Raw genomic sequence first — 19894 nt, forward strand, 5'->3', positions numbered from 1 at the left:
GATTTTCTTCCTTGCGTTTTCCTGGAATTGTATGGTCCGTGCAAGTGATTGTGGATGAGAAGTTCACAGCCGTTAACATTTGTTGTTCAAGAGAAGAAAGGCCTCAATGTGGTCCTCCATGTTTACCCTCAGAAACTGAGAGTTAAGCTCAAAGAATAAGGTCTATCTGTGGTGAGGCAGAAACCAGTGCCCTGGGCAGTTTTCCTGAATGCCAGATATCAGCCACCATGAGACACTTGTTCCACTCTTCTTCTCCTACCCAAAAGCCTGGACACTTTTTCCTAGCACTGTGGATCTGTGCAAGGTTTTATTTTAAGATGCCATAGCCTTCTGGTGCTGCAGCAGCCACTGAGTTCTGTTCTTGGCTGCCCTCAGGTCCCCGTGAGCTGACTCCCTCAGTGCTTCTGGTATTGAGTGTCTGCCTTGCTCCCATTTCTGTTCCACTGATCTGTCTGTCCTCACAGAGGGTCCCACCAGCAGGACCCTGTTCCTTGCAGGCCATGTTATAAATTGTCAGTAGCAATTCCACCCACTGCTGTTCTTCTGGAGCATCTGGGTTCTTTTCATTTTCATAAGCATTTTAGTTTTCTGAGACAGGGTTTCTCTGGCTGTCCTGGACTCAACTTTGTTGACCAGGCTGCCTCGAACTCACAGAGATCCATTTGCCTCTGCCTCCCAGAGTGCTGGGATTACAGAAGCATTTTAGAAACTGCCCTCAGATTCTATAAACAGACTTCTTCAGACATTCATGGAAATGCTTTGACATTATGGACTGGGGGAAGATTTCTAAGTTTCACAAAAGAGGGAACAAATAAAAATAAACATGTCAGGTCCAACTTTAATGAGAGACAAGGGTGAGATGTGTGAGAACACAGGATATGGCTTAGATACTATGAGGCGTGGGCAGGCAGAGCCATTGTCTTTGGATTGTGTTTCAGGTACTTCCTAGGCACTGCTATTGTATTTCCCAATAATGGTGAAATAGTGAAAAGTATGTGTGTATAGCATGCACATGTGTATAGAGGCCCAAAGTGAGCGCTGTGCTTTCCTGGGTCACCGTTTATTCTGTTTACTGAGGCAGGTTCTTGAGCCAAACCTGGAGCTTAGTGGTCCTTTCTAGTCTTCCTAGCCCCTTTGCCCTTGGGATCTTTATCTCTGCTTCCCAAGAGCTAAGACTACAGGTGGGCTACACCCGCCCTCACATTGTGAGGTGCTGGGTTTAGAGCACTAGTCCTCAGGCTTTCTTAGCAAGCACTTTGCTCACTCAGCCACATCCTCAGCTCCCAACAATACAAACAAGGTATTCCAGAAGCCTGAACTAACAGACCCACTCACAAATATATAAATAATCTCTTCAGAATTTTCTGTAATAATGAAGTGAAAACCTGACAGTGCTGGCTGGGAGCACAGCCCAGTGGCTAGGAGCACATGCTGCTGCTCTACAGACTTTGTCCCATTCCCTGTGTCATAGAGCATTTGTACTCACACACACATATCCACATACACAATCAAATTTATAAAAATTTATTAAAATGAGAAATAAAACATGACAATGAAAAGTAGGAAAAAATAAGAATGCTCAGCATTAAAGGCATTAACCAGTAGCACACTAGACAATTTAGACTTTAAAGAAAAAACTTCTGGCTGGGTTTGGTGGTGCATCCTTTTAATCCCAGGAGGGAATCAAACACAGTGGATCTCTGTGACTTTAAGACCTGCCTGGTTTACACACACATCAAGTTTGATGACAGCCAGGGTTACAGAGTTAAGACCCTTCCTCAAAAGCAAAAACAAAACTAGAAACTCTCAGTAATTATCTAACTAAGACAATATTTTCATCTTTTAACATCTATTATGTCTTTGTGTCAATAACCTTCAAACTTTTCTCTAGTAGACCTCTTTTGCTTGTTTTGATATGGGTCTTGTTATACAGCCAGAACTGGCCATGAACTTGTGATCCTCCTGCTTCAGGCTCCCAGCTGGTGGGAATACAGGATACACCATCACACCTACTTCTCTTCTAAAAATTTATAAAACAGAAAACCATATTGTGCCTTTGTTATATGTTGAAATCATTCATGTTATCTGGCTAACTACCTGGAATCAGGGGCAGGCAGATCTCTGTGAGTCTGAGGCCAGCCAAAGATATATAAGGAAACCTTGTTTAAAATCAAACAAACAAAACCATATTTGTGATGTGTACTTTTATGCATTCCCAGTCAAATCACAACTTCAAAAACAAAAACAAAATGAACAACTGGGCATAAACTATAGAAATTATCTGATTGCGGACATCACTGCACATGTCTGCAAGTAAACACTTTGAAATGTTAACAGTGCACTGTCCTTGCTTATGAGATCATGGGCTTATTTTACTTCAGAAAACAATGTGTTACAGCATACATACTATTCCTAGAACTGAAAATTATATTTAATTTTTTGTTATAGAGAACAATTGATTGGGGTTGGGACTATTATGCCTAAACATAAAGAGCACTTTTAAAGTTAATTATTTACCAAAACCCAAGAAATAGAGGATAATAGAAGTGAGTGCCCCTTTTTGTCATGAGTATTCACCTATATCGACCAACTTTTACCCACAAGATCTCCCTATAGTGTGTTTTTTTTTTTGCCTGCCTTACAGTCATTGCAATACCAATTTCCTTCAGGGAAATCAGTGTTTAGGCATTCACAATGAAAAGCAGCATGGCAAGAATCACAGCACAGAAGGCTGCCTCCTGCAGGAATAAAAAAACCAGTATTTAGACTACAAGGTTACATAAAGTCCAGGCAGTAATGGCTTTTGCTCAGCAGAAAGACTTCTCTGCGACAATATACCTGTACCTGTTCTAATATTCTTGAGCCCCCAGCTCATATTTGGATAATAAACAGTATATTTTACTAGAAAATTAGTTAAGGCAATGAGGTGAAAAGTAAACAGAATATTTATGTGCATAAATATCAGTATAAACATTTTCCTTCTCTGCTAAGACTGTTTATAGAAATAGAGACCATAATATAAGAAAAGCACAATTAAGTTTTGTGTATGTACAAGTGCTGTTTTGCATGCATGTGGAGGTCAGAGGTTGTGCTGGATAGATTCCTTGGTCATTCTCTACCTTATTTTTTGTGACAGGATCTCTCATTGAACCTGGAGCTCGTCAATTCTGCTAATGCTTATTTTTTCCAGATGGATCTCCTAATATGCCTCAGGAACTGAAAACCAGCATCAAGCTACTCAGATCAATCTATATAGTAGCTACAATTAAAAGAAAATATAAAATTCACTGAATAGAAGATGTTTTCAAACAAGATTTCCTGTGATAGTTAAACATTTTAAATTGCTAGCTGGAAATTCCACAGAATACAATTTATTACTCTATTAAGTGACAGTGTTGCTACTTTACCTGGCAAGCAGGAGTCTGAAGAAATGTTCAAGATTACACTTAAATATATCTACTGCCAAAGCAACTAAAATCCTATGATTAGATTAGTTTATAATAAAAAAACTGATACCTTTAGAAGCAGATACATTGATGGGCTTAGCAGCACGGCAGGTTATACAGATGTAGAGGAGGCACCTGAAGCCCTTGTTCTGTGTGACAGTTGGTGGGTATTTCTGGACGCATTCTTCATGGTGAAACTTCCCACATAAGGGCAGAAGGCACCTTTTCACAGCTTACTCTGCTTACACATAAAACAGGTATGGGTTCCTGGGGCTGGGGGAGGGCAACAATTTAATACCACTACAAGAATCTATCCCAATCCAAGCATTAGGTGTAAGTTAGTGAAGAACTTTATGAAGTTTGCCAAACTGACAAAATCTGACCCTAACAAATGAACAACTTTAGTGTCTTTATTAAGTAAACAATCTGGTCAGATGTGTGCTTATCGTTATGACATAGCCGATGTACACTATACTGTCTACAAAGCATTCCTGTCTAAAGAGAAACTTGGTTTTGACCAAATCCAGCCTCTAGATCCAATCAAGTTGTAGGAGATACAGAAAACACAGGAACAGGAAGCTGGCTAGACGCCCCTCCCAGTAGTTGTATTGCTTACTCTATCTTGAGGACTTAGATGATGAAGAAGTGACTCCCACAAATTGTTTTCTGACCTCCATATAGGGATTATGGCACATGGACACATACACACACACCAGACAGAAAAGACAGGTATAGATATGAAGAATAAATAAGTAAAAATTTCTGAAGAAAGAAAATAGAGGAATAAGTTAAAGAGATATATCAAACACACTACCAATGAAATTCGGAGGGTAGAAAATTCAATAGGACAAATAGTCAAAACTTCAACAGATGAATGATGAAAAAACTATGAAAAATCATGGCAAGAAGACTTCAAATCCAAGAAATAAAAACATTACAACCCAAACAACAATAACACAGGAACTTTATTTGAATTTTTTTTTTTGAGAGAGAGAGTCATGAAGCTCGGACTGGCTTCCAACATACTACTTAACTGAATATAAGCTTCAACTCTTAATTTCTTTGTCTTTACCTCCCAAGTGCTAGGACTACAAAGGCATAGTCTACCACATTTGGTTTTGTAGGTTGATTTAAAATGCTATATATAAAAAAGATACCTTTATTTTAGAAAAGTGTAATGACCAGAGTTTAATCTGCAACACTCCTCTAAAGAGGCATTGTGGCACAGGCTATGATCCTGGCACTGTGGAGGCACAGACAGAAGGAAACCTGCAATTTGAAGGTCAGACAGCTTAGGCTAATAGGTGAGCTCAGGTCACAATGAGAAAGTCTGGTTTAAAGATATGAACTGCTAGCCAGCTGGCAGTGGCACACACCTTTAATCCCAGCACCTGGGAAATAGAGGCAAGTGGATCTCTGAGTTTGAGGCCATCCTGGTCAACTGGGCAGGTTCTAGGACAATCAAAGCTACACAAAGAAACCCTGTCTCGAAAAACCAAAAAGAAATGTGAACTTCAGATAAAGCTTTATACACCTTTAATCTTAGCAGCCAGAATGCAGACAGGTAAATCTGAGTAAGATGCAAGTTTCAGGACAGTCAAGGCTATATAAAAAGACCCTGCCTCAATAAAACAAAACAAAACAAAAAATTGAACAATGTCTCTAAAAAGACTGACCTCACTTCTACAAGCACCCACAAAAAATGTAAATAGTATCTTAGGTTTATTTCTGGTTGTGTAACAAAATTCCCTGACAAAGCAAGTTATAGAAGAAAAGGTTTATTTTAACTTAAAATTTCAGATTGTGGTCTATCACTGCAGGAAGTCTAGGTGGCAGGGACTTAAAACAGTGCATCCAGTCTGGAGTAGACATTTGATTGCTCCTTTAAATGTGCCAGGACTCAAACACAGGGAATAGTGGTGCCCACTTTCAGAACAAATCAATTTAAGGTAATCTCCTATAGACATGGCTCCAAGACAGAAACATTTAGACAATTCTTTGTGAGGCTTTCTGGGGACTGTTGGTATAGTGTTCTTGTGGAATGTATACACCTTACCCTTGTTCATTCACATGCTGATTTCTCTCCCCCACTATCTGGTTTCAATCGGACATTGCAGTGTGATGTTTATTTTAAGCATCACCTGTCTCAAGTTTGTGTAAACACGCCACCGTGTTGTTCTCTACGTTGTCAAAAGAACCAGCCACAAGGCTGAGCAATGGAAAGGATAGGGTGGGACATCCATGTCCGGAGTGGGAGGAGGAGAATCTGCAGGAGAGGACTTGGAACCACATGGAGAAATGAACTGGACCTAACATATCACTAAAAGCAAGTATAATGGGTGAATTTGAATGGTAGGAACTATGCAGGCTTTGAGGTTTAGGATAGAGTCACTATTCCGCAGCATTGTCCTCTAGGTTAATTAGATAAATCCTAGTCTCTGTGTGGTGATTTGGTTATACAGCTGTTTAGGAATAATTGCTGCTTAACTAAAAGATATATCAATAGTAAAAATATGCTACAGCAGGGGACTCGAGATCTGAACTCAAGAGGTCTGCCTGCCTCTCTGCCTTTCAAGTGCTAGGATTAAAGGTTGGTTGTACCACTGTGCCAGTACAATACTTATTCTACTCAGATAATTCTTCATTGTGGTGAGTCAATTAAAACTGTCACAGCCAGCCAGAAATGGTGTCCCACACCTCTGATCTCAGCACTGCGGAGGCAGAGGAAGGCAGAACTCTGAGTTCAAGGCCAACCTCGTCCAGAGTCCAGGACAGCCAGGGCTTTGTTACACAGAGAAACCCTGTCTCAAACACCAACCCCCTGAAAATAAGATAAAAAAAAGAAACACACAGTCAGTTTTTGCCTTAAATTCTTTGAGACAAATGGAAACATCTGAAAATGAACATAGGAGTTACTGTAATGCTTCTTAAAGTTGTTAGAAGATTTCAAAGGTACAGAGGAAGTAATGACTGAAATTCGATGAGCACATATAGATTCCTTGTGTGTACATGTTTGTAAGTGGACATTAAGGTCGACAAGCAATGTTTCCACAGTCACCTTCTACCTTTTATTTTTAAAAATATTTATTTGTAATTGTGTGTCTGTGCATTCATGGGCCTACATGAGAATGCATGAAGCCAGAAGAGGGTACTGGATCCCCTGGCACTTGAGTTACAGTGAGTCGTGAGCTGCTGGGAATTAAACTCAGGTTCTATGAAAGAGCAACAAGAAGTCCTCTTTATCAAGGAGTCATCTCTGTAGTCCTGTCTACCTTATTTTTTGAGACAATGTTGCTCATTGATGCCGGCAGATTGGCATTACTGCTCCGAGTTAGGTTCCCCCTGTCATAACAATGTTTTTCAGTTTCTTGTTTGTTTGTTTGTTTTTCAAATATTTTTTTTTTGTCTGTGAGTCCACATTTTATTTATTTCTCCAATCTTTTCTGTCTGTCTGTCTCTCTCTGTGCATGTGTGTCTACCAAACCTACACAGGGAAACCCCATCTCTAATAAGCCAAAACTAAAAAAATAAGTCTGCCTGGCATACAGAGGGAATTCCACCACAATTTATTTAATATCACTTTTATTGTCTGTCTTACTGTCTATCAAAGCTACTCAGAGAAACCCCATCCCAAATAAGCAAAAAATAACTAAATACATGAAGTCTTCCAGTCATAGTTGTTTCAGCACAATCAGTTGTATTTTTCATTTTATGTTTTAATTACAAATAATAAAAATTAAAATTAAGATGAGTGATTCATCAGTTCATTGCTGCTCTGACTTAGGTTTGCCCTGTCATGACAATGTTTTTTGATTGTTTTGTTTCTTTGTTTAGTATTATTTTCTGTCTCTGAATCCACATTTCATTTATTTCTCCAGTCTTCTCTCTCTTTGCATGTGTGTGTCTACCAAACTTACACAGAGAAACCCTATCACAAATAAGCAAAAACTAAAAAATAAGTCTGCCTTACATACAGAAGGGAGTTCCACCACAATTTTATTTATTTAATCTCACTTTTATAGTCTGTCTTTGTGTCTAGTCAAGCTACTCAGAGAAACCCCATCCCAAATAAGCAAAAACTAACTAAATACATAAAGTTTTCCTGTCATAGAAGTTGTTCTAGCGCCATCAATTATTGTATATTTCATTTTATTTTATGTTTTAATTAAAAATAAAAATTTTTTAAATTGGATTACTTGATTTGTTGATTTTTAACTCCTTAAGCTCTTTATATATTCTGGATATTAGCCCTCTGTCAGATAAAGGTTTGGTGAAGATCCTTTCCCAGTCTGTAGGCTGTTGTTTTGTTCTGACAACAATGTCTTTTGCTTTACAGAAGTTTTTCAGTTTCATGAGGTCCCATTTATTGATTAGAGCCTGTGCTGTTGGTGTTCTGTTCAGGAAGTTGTCTCCTGTGCCAATGAGTTCTAGGCTCTTCCCCACTTTCTCTTCTAACTGATTTACTGTGTCTGGTTTTATGTTGAGGTCTTTGGTCCACTTGGACTTTAGTTTTGTGCAGGGTGATAAATACGAATCTATATGAATTTTCTGCGTATAGACATCCAGTTAGACCAGCACCATTTCTTGAAGATGCTATCTTTTTTCCATTGTATGGTTTTGGCTTTTTTGTCAAAAATCAAGAATCTGTAGGTGTGTGGATTTATTTCTGGGTCTTCTATTGATCCACCATTCTGTTTCTGTGCCAATACCATTCAGTTTTTATTACAATTGCTCTGTAGTACAGCTTGAGATCAGGGATGGAGATACCTCCAGACAATCTGTTGTTGGACAGGACTGTTGGAAATTCTGTTTTTTTTTTTTTGTTTTTGTTTTTCCATATGAAGTTGAGAATTGTTCTTTCAAGGTCTGTAAAGAATTGTGTTGTTATTTTGATGGGAATTGCATTGAATCTGTAGATTGCTTTTGGCAGGATGGCCATTTTCACTATGTTAATCCTACCAATCCATGAGCATGGCAGATCTTTCCATCTTCTGAGATCTTCTTCAATTTATTTCTTCAGAGACTTGAAGTTTTTTTTCAAACAGGTCTTTCACTTGCTTGGTTAGAGTCACACCAAGATACTTTATGTTATTAGTGGCTATTATAAAGGGTGTTGTTTCCCTAATTTCTTTCTCGGCCCTTTTGTCTTTGGTATACAGGAGGGCTTCTGCTTTTTTTTGAGTTAATTTTGTATCCATCCACTTTGCTGAAGGTGTTTATCAGCTGAAGGAGTTCTTTGTTAGAATTTTTGGGGTTGCTCATGTATACTATCATATTATCTGTAAACAGTGATACTTTGACTTCTTCCTTTCCGATTTGTATCTCCTTGATCTCCTTTCATTGTCTCATTGCTCTGGCTAGGACTTCAAGTACTATGTTGAAGAGATATGGAGAGAGTGGGCAGCCTTGCCTTGTTCCTATTTCAGTGGGATTGCTTTAAGTTTCTCTCTGGTTAGTTTGATGTTGGCTATAAGCTTTCTGTATATTGTCTTTGTTGTGTTTAGGTATGCACCTTGTATTCCTGATCTCTCCAAGACTTTAAACATGAATGGGTGTTGGATTTTGTCAAATGCTTTTTCAGCATCTAAGGAGATGAACATGTGTTTTTTCTCCTTCAGTTTGTTTATATGGTGGATTACATTGATGGATTTCCATATATTGAACCACCCCTGCATGCCTGGGATGAAGCCTACTTGGTCATGGTGAATATCTTTTATGTGTTCTTGGATTCGGTTTGCCAGTATTTTATTGAGTATTTTTGCATTAATGTTTCTAAGATTGATAGGTCTGAAGTTCTCTCTTTTTGTTGGGTCTTTGTGTGGTTTAGGTATCAAGGTGACTGTGGCTTTGTAGAATGAGTTTTGTAATGTTCCTTTTGTTTCTGTTTCTAGTTTGAAGAAAATTAGTGTTAGCTCTTCTTTGAAGGTTTGGTAGAATTCTGCACTAAAATCATCTGGGCCTCGGCTTTTTTTTGGAAGGGAGACTTTGGATGACTGCTCCTATTTCCTTGGGGGATATAAGACTATTCCATTTATTTACCTTATATTGATTTAATTTTGGTAAATGGAATCTATCAAGAAAATTGTTCATTTCATTTTGATTTTCAAATTTTGTGGCATATAGGCTTTTGTAGTAAGATCTAATCATTGTTTGAGTTTCCTCAGTGTCTGTTGTTATGTCCCCCTTTCCATTTCAGATTTTGGTGATTTGGATAGTTTCTCTCTTCCTTTTAGTTAGTTTGGCTAAGGGTTTATCTATCTTGTTGATTTTCTTAAAGAATCAGCTCTTGGTTTCATTAATTCTTTGAATTGTTTTATTTGTTTCTAATTTAGTGATTTCATCCCTGAGTTTGATTATTTCCAGCCATCTACTCCTCTTGGGTGTGTCTGCTTCTTTATTTTTCTAGAGCTTTCAGGTGAGCCCTTAAGTTGCTTGTATGAGAAGTTTCCAATTTTTTCTTGAAGACACTTAGTGCTATGAATTTTCCTCTTAGCAGTGCTTTCATCTTGTCCCATAAGTTTGGCTTGGTTGTGCCTTCATTTCCATTGAATTCTTTAAGTCTTTAATTTCTTCCTTTATTTCTTTCCTGACCCAGCTGTCATTGAGTAGTGAGTTGTTAAGTTTCCATGAGTATGTAGGCTTTTTGTTATTTCTGTTGTTGTTGAGGTCAAGATTTAGTCCCTGTTGGTCAGATAGGCTACAAGGGATTATTTCAGTGTTCTTGTATCTGTTGAGACTTGCTTTGTGACCAACTACATGGTCTATTTTGGAGAAGGTTTCATGTGGTGCTGAGAAGAAGGTAAGTTCTTTTGTGTTTGGGTGAAAGGCTCTGTAGATGTCTGTTAGGTCCATTTGATTAATGACCTTTGTCAGAGTCATTGTTTCTTTAATTTCTGTTTTGCTGACCTGTCCTTTGTTGAGAGTGGGGTGTTAAAGTCTCCCACTATTAGTACATGGGGATCTATTTGTTGTTTAAGTTTTATTAATGTTTCTTTTACAAATGTGAGTTCCCTTGTATTTGGGGCATAGATGTTCAGAATTGTGATGTCTTCCTGGTGGAATACTTGATTTTTGACAAAGAAGCAGAAGCCATACAAAGGAAAAAAGACAGCATCGTCAAGAAATGGTGCTGGTCTAACTGGATGTCTACATGCAGAAAAATGCAAGTAGATCTATATTTATCACCCTGTGCAAAACTAAAGTCCAGGTGGATCAAAGATCTCAACATAAAACCAGACACACTAAATTGGTTAGAAGAAAAAGTGGGGAAGAGCCTAGAAAACATTGGCCACAGGAGACAACTTCCTGAACAGAATACCAACAGCACAGGCTCTAAGAGCAACAATCAATAAATGGTACCCCATGAAACTGAAAAGCTGTAAAGCAAAGGATACTATTGTCAGAACAAAATGACAGCCTATGGACTAGGAAAGGATCTTTATGAACCCTATGTTAGACAGAGGGCTAATATCCAGAATATATAAAGAACTCAAGAAGTTAAAAAGCAAGAAATCAAGTAATCCAATTAAAAAATGGGTACAGAGCTGAACAGAGAATTCTCTGTAGAGGAATATAGAATGGCAGAGAAACACTTAAAGAAATACTCAATGTCCTTAGCTATCATGGAGATGCAAATCAAAATAATCCTGAGATTTCACCTTATGCCCATCAGAATGGCTAAGATCAAAAACTCATGTGACAATACATGCTGGAGAGAATATGGAGAAAGGGGAACCCTCCTCCATTGCTGGTGGGAATGTAAAGTTGTACAACCACTTTGGAAATCAATCTGGTGCTTTCTCAGACAATTACGAATAGCGCTTCCTCAAGATCCAGCAATACCAGTCCTAGGGATATAGCCAAAAAGTGCTCAATTACACAAGGACATTTGCTCAACCATGTTTGTAGCAGCTTCATTCATAATAGCCAGAAGCTGGAAACAGCCCAGATGTCCCTCAGTTGAGGAATGGATACAGCAATTAAGGTACATTTACACAATGGGATTCTATTCAGCAATTAAAACAAGGAAATCATGAAGTTTGCTGGCAAATGGTGGGATCTAGAAAAGATCATCCTGAGTGAGGTATCCCAGAAGCAGAAAGACACACACAGTATATACTCACTTATAAGTGGATATTAGACATATAACATAGGACAAACATACTAAAATTTGTACACCTAAAGAAGCTAAGCAAGAAGGAGCACTCTGGGTAAGATGATCAATCTTTTCTCAGAAAGACAAATGGGATGGACATTGGAAGAAGGAGAAAACAAAAAACAGGACAGGAGCCTACCACAGAGGGTCTCTGAAAGACTCTACCTAGCAGTATATCAAAGCAGATGCTGAGACTCATAACAAAACTTTGGGCAGATTGCAGGGAATCTTATGAAAGAAGGGGAGACAAAGACCTGGAAAGGACAGGAACTCCACGAGGAGAGCAACAGAACCAACAAATGGGTACAGAGGTCTTTTCTGAGACTAATACTCCAATCAAGGACCATTCATGGATATAATCTAGGACCCCTGCTGAGATGTAGCTCATGGCAGCTCAATATCCAAGTGGGTACCTTAGTAAGGGGAACAGGGACTGTCTCTGACATGATCTCAATGGCTGGCTCTTTCACTCCCCCTCCTCCTTCCAAGGGGAGAGCAGCCTTGCCATGTCACAGGGGAGGACAATGCAGCCAGTTCTGATGAGGCCTAATAAGCTAGGTTCAGATGGTAGGGGAGGAGGACCTCCCATATCAGTGGACTTGGAGAGGCTCATGGGAGGAGATGAGGGAGGGTGGGGTTGGGATGGAATGAGGTAGGGGACTACAGCTGAGATACAAAGTGAATAAACTAATTAATATAAAAAATAAGAATTTAATTAAAAAATCTAACCATAAAAGTAATCTTAACCCTAAACCTAAAACCTTAAGCCTAACCCTAAAGCCCTAACCCTAATCCTAGTCCTAAACCGAAATCTAATGTTAAACCTAAACCTAAACCTAACTCTAACCCTAACCTAGCCCTAATCCTAAAATAACCCTAACAATAACACCAACCATAAAACCCTAACCCTAAATCTAATACTAATCTAAACCTGATCCCTAACCTTAAACCTAACCCTAATCCTACACAGAACCCTAAACTAAACCTTAAACTAAACCCTAACCCAAAACCAAAAGCTTAACACCCTAACCATAACCCTAACCTTAATTTGACTCCTAACCCTAACCAGAACACTAAGTCTAACCCGAACCCTAAAACTAACAATAACCCAAAATCCTAATCCTACCCCTAACGCTTACCCTAAAATTAACACTAAAACACTAACTCTAACCCTAAACCTAGCCCTAACCCTAAGCCTCACCCTAATCCCTAACCCCTAACCCTAACCTAACCCTAATAATAAACCTATCCCTAACCCCAACATTCACCCAACTAACACTAAACCTAATCTTAACATAACCCTAACATTAACACTAACCCTAATCCTAACCCTAACTGTAACCCTAACCCTAACTCTAATCCTAACTCTCACCCCTACCCAGAACCCCAATCTAACCCTAACCCGAACCAGAACACAAACCCTAACTCTAAACCTAACCCTAATCTTAAAACTAACACTAACCCTAAACCCTAACTGTAACCCTAAACCTAACCTTAATCCTCACCCTCACCCTAGTCATAACCCTAACCCGAACCCTAACCCAAACACGAACATGAACCCTAACCTTTACCCTAAACCTAACCCTAACCTCAACCTAATGCTAACCCCAAGCCTAAACCTAACCCTAATCTTAAAACTAACCCTAACCCCTAACCCTAATCCTAAGCCCTAACACTAACCTGAACCCTAACTCTAAACTTAACCCTAACCCTAAAACACTAACACTAGCAGAAACTAGAACCAAAACCCAAACCCAAATCCTAACCCTAACCCTAAATCTAATCCTAACACCTATCCTTAACTCTAACCCTTACCCTAACTGTAACCCTACAACTAACCCAAACCCTATCTTTAACTTGAAACCTAACCTTAAACTGAACCCGAACCCAAACCCTAACCTGAACCCTAACTCTAACCCAACCCAAACCCAAACCCTAATCCTAACCTTAACTCTAGACTTTACCTTAACCATAATCCTAACTCTAACCCTAACCCGAACACACACTCTAATCCTAACCCTAAACCGAACCTGATCCCTAACCTTACCCCTAACCCAAACCCTAAACCTAACCCTAAACCTAAGCCTAACCTGAACTCCAACCCTAACCCTAATCTGAACCTGAACTTGAACCCAAACCCAAATACTAACCCTAACACTAACCCTAACCCTAACCTGAACAATAACCCTAACTTTAAACCTCAGCCTAACTCTAACTCTATTCCTAACCCTAAACCTCACCTTAACCCTAACCCTAACCCAAACCGGAACCCTAACCCTAATCCTAACACTAAACTGAACATGAACCCTAACCTTAGCCCTAACCCTAAACCCAAACTTAATCTGAACCTGAACCCTAATCCTAACCCAAATTCCAACCCTAACCCTAATGCTAACTCTAACCATAACCCTAAGGGGAACCTGAATCCTAACCCTAAACCTAACCAAATCTGAACACTAACCCTAGCCAAAACCCGAATCCAAACCCAAACCCAAACCCTAAAATGAACCCTAACCCTAATCCTGATCCTGACCCTAACCCTAAACCTAACACTAACCCTAACTCTAACAACCCTAACCCTGCACTGAACCTAACCCTAACCTGAACCCTACTCTTAACCCTAACCCTAAAGGTAACCCTAACACGAACATGAACTCTTTCTCAAAACCTAATCCTAACCTGAACCCTAACCTTAACCCTAATTCTAATCTTAACTCTAATTTGAACCCGAACCCTAACCCTAACCTTAACCCTAACCCAAACCTAAAATTTAACCTGATTCCGAACCCTAACCCTAATACCAACCCTAACACGAATCCTAATCCGAACCCCAACCCTTATCCTAACCAGAACACTAACCCTAAACCTAAACCTCACTCCAAGCCTAAAATGAACCCTAACTCTAAACCTAACCTCAACCCTAACCCTAACCAAAACCTGACCCTGACCCTAACAGTAACACTAAACCTCACCCTAACCCTAACACTAGTCCTAACCCAAACCCGAAGCCCTAATCTTAACCCTAACCCTAAAGCTAACCCTAACATGAACATGAACCCTTTCCTGAAACCTAATCCTAACCCGAACCCTAACCTTAACCCTAACCCAAAACCTAACCCTAAAACTAATCTGAATACTAATCCTAAACCTAATTCTAACTTGAACCCAAAACCTAACCCTAACCTGAGCCTGAACTTGACTCTGAACCAGAACCCTAACCCAAACCCTAAACCATAACCTGAACCCTTACCCTAACCCTAAACCTTACCCTAACACTAACCCTTATCCTAATCTGAACCCTAACCCTAGCCCGAATCTGAACGCTAAACCTAACCCTAACGTTAACCCGAACCTGAACCAAATCCTAACCCAAACCCTAACCTATATCTGAATCTGAATGCTAACCCTAACCCTAAACTTAACCCTAATCCAAACCCGAACCCTAACCCAAACCCTAACCTGAACCCTAACCCTAACACTAAATCTAACTTGAACCGTAACACTAACCTTAAACCTAACCCTATCCTGAACCCGAAGGTGAACCCAAACCTTAACCCTAACACTAACCCTAATGTGAACCCTAACCTGAACCCTAACTCCAACCTGAACCCAGACCCTAACCCTTACACTAATCCTAACCCTAACCTGAACCCTAACCTGAACTCGAACCTTAACCCTAACCCTAAACCTAACCATAACCTGAACACAAAACTGAACCTTAGCCCTAACCCAAACCCTAATCCTAACACTAAATTTTACCCTAACCCTAACCAGAACCCTAACCCTAAGCCTAAAACAAACCCTAACCCTAACCTGAACCCAAACCCTAACCCTAAACATTACCCTAACCTTAAACCCAACCCTAGCTCTAACTCTAACCATAACCCTAACCTGAAACCTATCTCAAACCCTAACCCATAACCACACCCCAACCCTAACAGTAACCCAAACCCTAACAGAAATCGAACCCAAACCCTAATCCTAACCTGATACCTAACACTAACCCTAACCCTAAACCTTACCCTAACCCTGACCCTAACCCTTATCCTAAACCGAACCCTAACCCTATCTCAATCCTAATCCTAACTGGAACCGGAACCCTAACCCTAACTATAACCCTAACCTGAACCTGAACCCAAACCCTAACCGTAATCCAAACCCAAACCTGAACCCTAACCTGAATCCTAACCCTGACCCTGACTTTAACCCTAACACTAACCCACACTCAAACTCCAACCCCAACCTGTACCCTAACCCAAACACTAATCCTAACCCTAATGTGAACCCAAAACCTAGCCCTAACCCTAACCTGAACCCAAACCCTAACCCTAACCCAAACCAGAACCCTAACCCTAACCCAAACCTTAACTTAACCCTGACCCTGACCCTAACCCGAACCCTGTCCCTAACCCTACCCCTAACCCGAACCCTGACAGTTTTGGAATATGTGTATGAAACACTCCAACGTGAGCAGGTTACATATTCTCATTAAAAGACATCAGGGTACTATTGGGGGAGGAAGGAGACCAACAGGAACAGAGACAAGGGGATGGGTAAGGGACTGAGAAGGGAAATGAAAAAAGTATTTATGAGGATGTTATGATGAGGGCCAGGTATGTGGTATAGAGGGTTATAGTATCTGCTGCAAGCATGAGGACCTGAGTTTGATTCCCAGAGCCCACATGGTGGAAGGAGAGGACTTACTCCCACAAGCTGTCTGCTGGCTCCGAATGTTCATTGTAGTACATATGTGTGTGTAGTGTGCAGGCACACACTAAAAAAATTTAAGTTTTTTAAAAATTGGAGACGTGGCTCAGCAGTTTAGGAGCATTTGCAGAATACTGGAGTACAGTCTCCAGCACCCCTGTGAGGTGTTCACAGCCACTTGTAATTGCAGTTCCAAGGGGTCTGATGTCCTTTTCTGGCCTCTGTGGGCTCTTGCATGTGCATGCACGCTTGCACATTAGGACACTCACACACCAATAAAGTGAAAATCATAATGAAACCCATTAATTTTATGTTAATTAAACTGACAGATAATACACTCATTAATAAATTGAAAGTGTCATGACTTTATGCTAATTAACAGGCATATGTATCAAGAGAAGAGGAAGAGGAAGAAGAAAAAGAAAAAGGAAGAGATGAGATCAGGACACAGACACACAGACAAAAGACCAAAGCTCTAAATAACGAAACAGAGGCCCCAGAGAAACTAACCCTGACATGTGACTTTGAACTTTCTCCTCCATAACTGAGAAAATACATCTACGCTGTTCAAGTCACCCAACCTGTGGGACTTTGTTAGAGCAAATAAGTATTGTCACCCTCATTGTCCATAGGTTTGTACACACACACACACACACACACACACACACACACACACACACACGTACGTACGTCACTCCTGTTTACCCAGCTCAGACCTGTTCCTTTCCCAAGTCTTTGGAGTATCATCCACCTTATTCCACTTTTGGGTGGCCTGTCTGTGGGAAAAGACACTCGCTGCCAAGCCTCCACCTGAGTTCCGTTTGGGAACTACATGGTGGATGTAGAAAGCTGACTCCCAGAGAATGTTCTCTGACCTCCATGTGTACGCTATGACAGGACCCCCTTCCCCTTCCCACCAAAAACTAAACTCAGGCCGGTGAACAAAAGTCAGGAAGATGTGCAAGTTTGCACTCCCACCAGCAAAGGAGGAGGGTTCCCCTTGCTCCACATCCTCTCCAGCATGTGCTGTTGCTTGAGGTTTTGATCTTAGCCAATCTGATAGGTTTAAGACGGAATTTCAGAGTTGGTTTGATTTGCATTTTCCCAATGACTAAGGTTGTTAAGCAAGTGATTCTTGGCCATTAGAAATTCCTCTGTCCAGAATTCTCTTTTTAGGGAGCTCTTCAAGATAACCAACAGAGCCAGCTAACCAGGGCCCAGAGGGCCCTGTGGAGACTGATGCACCAACCAAGGACCATGCATGGACTGGACCTAGGCCTCCTACACAGATGTAGCTGATGGGCAGCTCGGTCCTCAAATAGGTTTCCTAGTAAGGGGAATGGAGGCTGACTCTGATGTGGACTCTGTTGCCTGCTAGTCAATCACTTTTGCCAGGTTACAGGGAAAGAGGATGAGCTCAATCCTGAGGCAGCTTCATATGCTGGGGTGGGTGGGGCTCTCCACTGAGGAGTAGGGAGGGGCAATAGGGAAACAGGGAGGAAGGGTAGGACCGGGAGGAGAGGGAGGGGCCTTTGACTGGGATGTAAAATGAATAAATAATAATTAAAATAAAAATTCTCTGTTTAGATCTGTACCTCATTTTTAATTGGGTTATTTGGTTTGCTGATGTCTAGTTTCCTGAGTTCCTTATAGGTCTTGCCTAGCCTTAATAACAAAAGGTGTGCCTAGTCCTACTGCAACTTGATATGCCTAGGCTGGTTGATATCCATGGGAGGCCTGCCCTCCTTTAAGGAAAAGGGAAGGAAGGGTGGATGCATGCATGTATGGGGGGGGATGAGGTGTATGAGGTGAGAGGGAGGGACAGGGAAGAGGGGAGGGAGGGGAAGCTGTGATTGGGATGTAAAGTAAATTAATAACTTAATAAAAGTCAGGTGGAAATTATGGGACTAGAAATTTGATGGCATGAAATGAAAAATTCGATCACATGTAGTGTGTGTGAGGTACCTTGAGGGAATCAGGTTTTTTTTTTTTTTTTTTCTATCTTATGGACACCAGAAATCAAACTCAGGTTATCAGGTTTGGAAACAAGCACCTTTCTCTTCTGAGCTACTCTCATTGGCCCTCTTTGACTTCTGGTTATTGAGACAGGGTCTCTACATAGCCCTGGCTGTCCAGGAACTCATGTAGACTAGGCTGCCCTCAAACTTACAGAGATCCAGCTGTTTCTGCCTCCCGATTGCTGGGGTTTAACACATTTTCCATCTGATCAGAACTCATTAGCATTAAGTTTTTTTTTTTTTTTTTTTTTTTTTTTTTGTTGCCTAGGCTGGCCTCTCTATGTTGCTAGAGATGACTTTAAAATTCTTATTCTCCTACTCCACCTCCCAAGTTCTGATTTTTTAGGGGTAGACTACTATGTTTGACCTAAAATTTTGGTTTTTGTGTAGTGATGGGATTTGAACCTAGGACCTCACAAATACTAAGTAAATGCTCTACCATGGAATCATATACCCAGCCCTGCCCTCTGTTTTGTTTTGAGATTGAGGATTGAACCTAGGGTCTCAGGCTTGCTAGGCAGGTGCTCTTTAATTGAGCTTCATTTCTAACCCTCTTTCTTTTGGGACAGGGTCTCACTAAGTTGCCTACATTGGCTTTGAACACATTTCAAAATCCAGGCTGGTTTTAAACTTGTAGACCTCCTGGCTGATATTTCCAAGTGCTGGAGTTAAAGTTATAAGTCATTGTTTTTGGCCATTTTGTGTTTTTGCTTGCTGTCGCAGTACTCAAGCTGCCACTTCTGCTGTTCATTAGGCTGCATTACCTAATTGTGTCTAAGACCGATATTGTTTTTATGTGCATATGTGGTATGTCCGTGTAAGCATGTGCACATGTATGCAAGTGGGCATGAAGGCCAGAGAGGGCACTGGATTCCCTGAGGCTGGAGCTACAGGCACTTGGGAGCTGCCTGATGTGGGTGCTGGGAACTGAACTTGAGTCCTCTTGAAGAGCGGCAAGTCCGCTTAACCACCAAGTGACCGTCTCTCTAGTCTCCCCCACCACGTAATCTCTTTTCTGTGTGTTCTGCGGATTTAACTCACGTCCCCATGCTTGACAAGCATACAATCCACTGAGGTATCTCTCCAGCCCCCAGAGTGATAGAAGTTAATTTAAAACTTAGCATTTTAATAACTGCATACACCTACCTTACTGAGTATTCAATGTGTATGTGACATGAATTTGTGATGTTAAAAAGTTGTAAGGTGAGACAGCACATATACACACTTCTCTTTTTTACTGTTTACTTATTTCCTTGTCATTTAGAAAAACCAATCACACTGCCTGTCATATCTAAAATTTTAATTTATTTATTCTACAACACAATATATTAATATTATGGCAAATAAAAAGGAAAACATTTTATCTAAGTTTATCTAAAAGTTCACACTATATGAAGGGAACAGAAATTTAAACATAAATTCCAAAGAAAACAACTATATAAAACAACTATATTAAAATTATAAATTTCCCCAACTAATTAGTATTCTTCATGCCCCCCATAGATTTCTGTAATGTTTTTGTACCCTATGTGTACCAAACCCAAAAACTCTTAGCCATGGTTATGAGT

The 19894-nt window shown here is 40.3% G+C and overlaps 1 pseudogene; it reads left to right on the top strand.

Moving 5' to 3' along the window:
* Nucleotides 1-3268, top strand: part of LOC129675724 (katanin p60 ATPase-containing subunit A-like 1) — a 57992-nt pseudogene extending 54724 nt beyond the window's left edge.
* Nucleotides 3269-19894: the final 16626 nt, after the last annotated feature.

This window comes from Psammomys obesus, unplaced genomic scaffold (genome assembly GCF_907164565.1).
Source record: "Psammomys obesus unplaced genomic scaffold, mPsaObe1.curated_primary_1811, whole genome shotgun sequence".
Lineage (NCBI taxonomy): Eukaryota > Metazoa > Chordata > Mammalia > Rodentia > Muridae > Psammomys > Psammomys obesus.